The sequence below is a fragment of the Halichoerus grypus genome, chromosome 2 (genome assembly GCF_964656455.1).
Source record: "Halichoerus grypus chromosome 2, mHalGry1.hap1.1, whole genome shotgun sequence".
In the NCBI taxonomy this organism is placed as follows: domain Eukaryota; kingdom Metazoa; phylum Chordata; class Mammalia; order Carnivora; family Phocidae; genus Halichoerus; species Halichoerus grypus.
Genome location: NC_135713.1, coordinates 31687489 through 31692848, shown reverse-complemented (window position 1 = coordinate 31692848; position 5360 = coordinate 31687489).

The following is a 5360-nucleotide window of genomic DNA, read 5'->3' as shown; positions in this document are numbered from 1 at the left end:
GGGAAGGGCAGTGATCTCTTCTGGGAGGGCTGGTTCTCACTAACATGAACCTCTGGAATGAAGTGCCCAGGAAATCAGAGTTCTGCTCTAGGATGGGTGTGGAGAGAAACAAAATTATATCCCATTTGACTTCACTAGAATCCCCATCTCCCTCCACTCACTGCTTTCCTTCTCTCCCTCTCTTGTACCTCTGATTGCCTTTTCTTCTCTCTCCATTTCATTTCTTTCCTCCATGTTTCCCTCTTTTTGTTTGTCCCTTATTCTTTAGACCAAAAATATAGCTCTTGACTCTCTTAACTGTAGAGAACAAACTGAGGATTGGTGGAGGGGAGGTAGGCGGAGGATGGGCTAAATAGGATGGGGATTAAGGAGGGCACTTGTGATGAGCACTGGGTGTTGTATGTAAGCGATGAGTCACTAAATTCTACTCCTGAAACCAATATTATACTCTATGTCAACTAACTAGAATTTAAATAAAACTTGAAGCATGAAAAAAAAAAACTTCTTTGATTTTTTCAAACCTTCTTAATTCTTAATGAACAGAGGCTTGTTTTACACTAAATGAAAATGGAGTTGAATTGAATTTCATGTATATGGGCCCTGATTTTCATTTTTCCTGCATGAAAGTGATTTGCAAAGCCAAAAACAAAGCAATGAAATCAAACAAACAAAAAAGCTTCTCCACCTTACTGTTAACAAGATATGAGTGAACAGTGAGGTGTTGGTATAATACCCAAGATGGGGAAATGTAAATTATTTTACTACCTGTAACTTTTTAGAGGCAAGTAATAAGGGATTCAAGTAATAAGGGATGTAAACTCAAGTTAGAAAGATTTTCATTTTCCAGAGAACCATGAGGTTGGCTTTGGGCTGGGAGAGCGAGGATCCTAAGCCTTAGTAGAAATAGCTGAGAAGCCTGAAGGTGGGAATTGTGGTAAGAAAGTACTAAAGCAGGCAGACATCTAGCCCCCTCCATCCTATTCAAACCCTTACTTTTAAATATTTTTTAAAAATTTAAAAACTTTATTGAGATATAATTGACATATAACATTATATTAGTTTCAAGTGTACAACATAGTGATTTGGTATTTATATATATTGTGTAATGATTACCACAATAAGTCTAGTTAACATCCATCACCATATATAGTTACAAAGTTATTTACCTTGTGATGAGAATTTTTAAGGTTTACTCCTCTAGCAACTTCCAAATATACAATACAGTATTATTTACTGTAGTAACCATGCTGTAATTACATCCCCATGACTTACTTTATAACTGGAAGTTTGTACCTTTTGACCCCTTTCGCACATTTGCCCCCCCCACCTCTCAACCACTAGTCCCTGTGCCTATGAGCTCTGTTTTATTTTTGTTTTTAGATTCTACATACAGTGAGATCATACTATATTCATCTCCCTCTATCTCAGTTATTTCACTTAGCATAACGCCCTCAAGCTTCATCTAGGTTGTCACAGACGGCAAGATTTTCTCTTTCTTCCTTTCAAGTAAGCTCTACGCCCAACATGGGGCTTGAACTCACAACCCTCAGATAAAGAGTCGCATGCTCTATGGATTGAGCCAGCCAGGTTCCCAAAGATTTTTTTTAATGGCTGAATAATATTTGTGTGTGTGTGTGTGTGTGTGTGTATCACATTTTTAAAAATCTCTTCTTCCATTGATGGATGATACTTAGGTTGTTTCTATGTCTCGGCTGTAAATAATGCTTCAGTGAACATGGTGTGGGGGGGGGGGGTGCATGTATCTTTTCAAGTTAATGTTTTCATTTTCTTCAGGTGAATACCCGGAAGTAGAATAGCTGGATCATATGGTAGTTCTTTATAAAATTTAAAAACAAATTTGAGGGACCTCCATACTGTTTTCCATAGTGGCTGCACCAATTTGCATTCCCACCACCAGTGCACAAAGGTTCCCTTTTCTCCACATCCTTGCCAACACTTGTTATTTTTGTCTTTTTGATGATAGCCATTCTGACAGGTGTGAGGTGATATCTCATTGTGACTTTGATTTGCATTTCCCTGATGATTACTGATGCTGAACATCTTTTTAGGGACCTGTTGTCCATCTGTTGGCTATAGCTTGCCACTTATATTTTCTTCTAGGAGTTTCATGCTTTAAAGTCTATGTTCAAGTCTTTAATGCATTTTGTGTTAGTTTTTGTGTATGGTGTTAGATAGTGGGTTCAGATTTATCCTTTTTCATATGGCAATCCAGTTTTCCCAGCACAGTTTATTGAAGAGAATGTCCTTTCTCCATTGTGTATTCTTGGCTCCTTTGTTGTAAATTAATTGACCATATATGCATGGGTTTATTTCTGGGCTCTATTCTGTTCCATTGATCTATGTGCCTGTTTGTATGTCAGTACCATACTGTTTTGATTAGTATAGCTTTGTAATATACTTTGAAATCTGGATGCATCCAGCTTTGTTCTTTCTTGAGATAGTTTTGGCTGTATGGGATATTTTGTGGTTCCAAACAAATTTTGGGATTGTTTGTTTTGTTTCTGTGAAAAATGCCATTGAAATTTTCATAGAGATTGCACTGAATCTCTTGATTGCTTTGCATATCCTTGTTTTTACCAAGGAAACTCCCTGCCTTAGCGTATTTGTCTTCACATGAAATTTTAATTGATGAAACATATCCCCTATTAATTTCATGCAACCTCTTCATTTTACCAATGAGGAAATTTTCTCTTTGAAAGAAAGCTCACTTTAAGAAATGTATCCCTGTCATGGTAAATAATAATAGTACCATCAATACCACAATAATAGAAGCATACTGTTCATTTTAAGGTAGGGACTCCAGGCCAATTGAGTATACTGCAGTCATTGTGTTCTGCTCTAGGGACACAGTAGTTAAAGGTCACTAGTAATTTAGAGGAGGATAGCTAGGATAAAAAGAGGCTGAAACTCTAGTCATACGGGGACTAGTTCAAGGGGAAGGTGATGTTTAATATGAAAAAGAGAAACCAAGGCAGGGATGTGATTGCAGTTTTTAAGGAGGGCAGCTGTATAGAAGGAAGAGAAGATATTTTGTATCCTTGAGGGCAGAACCAGTTCTAGGGGATGGAAGTCTCTGGAAACAGATCCAGGCTCAGTCAATGGAAGGGGTTGCTAGGGATTGGAGTTGTTTCACAATGGTGCAGTTTCTCTTGTGCCATAGATTGTTAGGAATAGGTGTTTGCTGGGACAAGTGTTTCAGCAAAGGGGATACAGCAGAATTTCAGCGTCAGCCTGGACATTGTATCTGATGACCATAGGTCCTTGGGCTCTAAAATTCCAAGAAGGAATGCATTGGGGAATCATATTTTGCTTAGTTCAAAACTCACTTTATATTTGCAAATTAAAACTTTAAATCTAAGCCGCTTTAAGAGGCAGTGGATTCCAAGATTTATTTCTGCCATACAATTCAAATTGCCTTTTACTAAATAAAAGGGTTGCAGGAAAATTCAATACACCCATAAACTCAATACAGTTTTCAGTACGTGAAGAGGCTCTTATGAAACTACAATTTTGTGACATAAGTGAACATAAGTAAAGAGCATGTGAGTTGACTTTTTTTTAATACTCAAAAGCTTTTCAGTCATAAGTATTAAGAGTCAGAACACCACATATAAAATTTAATATTCTTTTTATTCAGTGTTTGGTGTTATTTGATTTACAATTTGGAGCAAATCTATGACACCAAAGGTTTTAAAAATTAAAGCAAAATTTAAGAGACAGTGCTTTTTCCACAATTCCCTTTAATCTTCTTTGAAATCCCTCCCTGGTACCAGCAAGATACTGATTTGTTAGGGCATTTCCCCTTAATATCCTTTAGGGATTCCTAAGTCCTGTATAAAGTGACCTTTGTGTTTTCCTTCTGTTTCACAGGAATTTCTCAATTAGAAATGGAGACAAAAATTTTAAGGGACATTCCAATATAGCTGAAATAGCAAAGTTTTCTTTTCTGGAATTTCAGTATGAAACTATGAGCAGCTTGATTGCTTTCAGATTGAATACACACCCACTCAAATAACTTCAGATTTCTTTATGGCATAAATCAAATCCTTCCTTCTCCATCTTATCTCTAACATAGAGCGGCAAAACCAAAATGCTAGCTCAACAGGCAGAGAGAGTCATGATTTTCTTTCTCTTGTCCTTTAGTTTGTGTGTCTTGTTTTGAGCAAGAAGGGAAGAAGGGATTTAAAAAAAAATTTAAAGATTTTATTTATTTATGTGAGGGAGAGGGAGAAAGAGAGTGCACATGTGCACGGGTCGGGGGGGGGGGGCTGAGGGAGAAGCAGGCTCCCCACTGAGCAGGGAGCTTGGCCTGGGGCTCAATCCCAGGACCCTGGGATCATGACCTGAGCCAAAGACAGATGCTTAACCTACTGAGCCACCCAGGTGCCCTGGGATTTAAAATTTTACATGACATTAGCTAGTGAGTCCTTTGTGTGACTAAATGCCTAAGAAAGCTTACTGAGTTTGAAGTTCATCTTTTTCTTCTTCTTCTTTTTTTTTTTTTCTGGTAGGGAAAGACTTCTGCCCTTTACTTCTTCTTTCGAGAGCATTTTAAATTAGGAAGTACCCTCATTTGATGTCTGTCCATTCCAACTGCCACCCTTAGCTAATTTTAGTCTTTGCTAGAGTTTAAGACAAACAATTTGGGAAATTCCATATGATGCAAGATCCTAGCATCAGAATTTTAGAGCTGTGTCAGATACATTTTAGAGACTTAGTTCATGGCTCAGTTATTGATTAGAACACTGAGGCCTGAGTTCAGTGATTTACTAAAGTGCATGTATCAGGATATAAAATCAATGTGCAGAAATTAGTAGCATTTCTATACACAATGAGACAGAAGAAAGAAATTAAGGAGTCGATCCCATTTACAATTGCACCTAAAACCATAAGATATCTAGGAATAAACCTAACCAATGAGGCAAAGGATCTGTACTCAGAAAACTATAGAACACTCATGAAAGAAATTGAGAAAGACACAAATGCTATGCTACCTAGAGCAATCTACACATTTAATGCAATCCTTATCAAAATACCATCAACATTTTTCACAGAACTGGAACAAGTAATCCTAAAATTTTTGTGGAACCAGAAAAGACCCCGGATAGCCAAAGGAATGTTGAAAAAGAAAAGCAAAGCTGGCGGCATCACAATTCCGGACTTCCAGCTCTATTACAAAGCTGTCATCATCAAGACAGTATGGTCCTGGCATAAAAACAGACACATAGATCAATGGAACAAAATAGAGAGCCCAGAAATGGACCCTCAACTCTGTGGTCAACTAATCTTTGACAAAGCAGGAAAGAATATCCAGTGGAAAAAAGACAGTCTCTTCAACA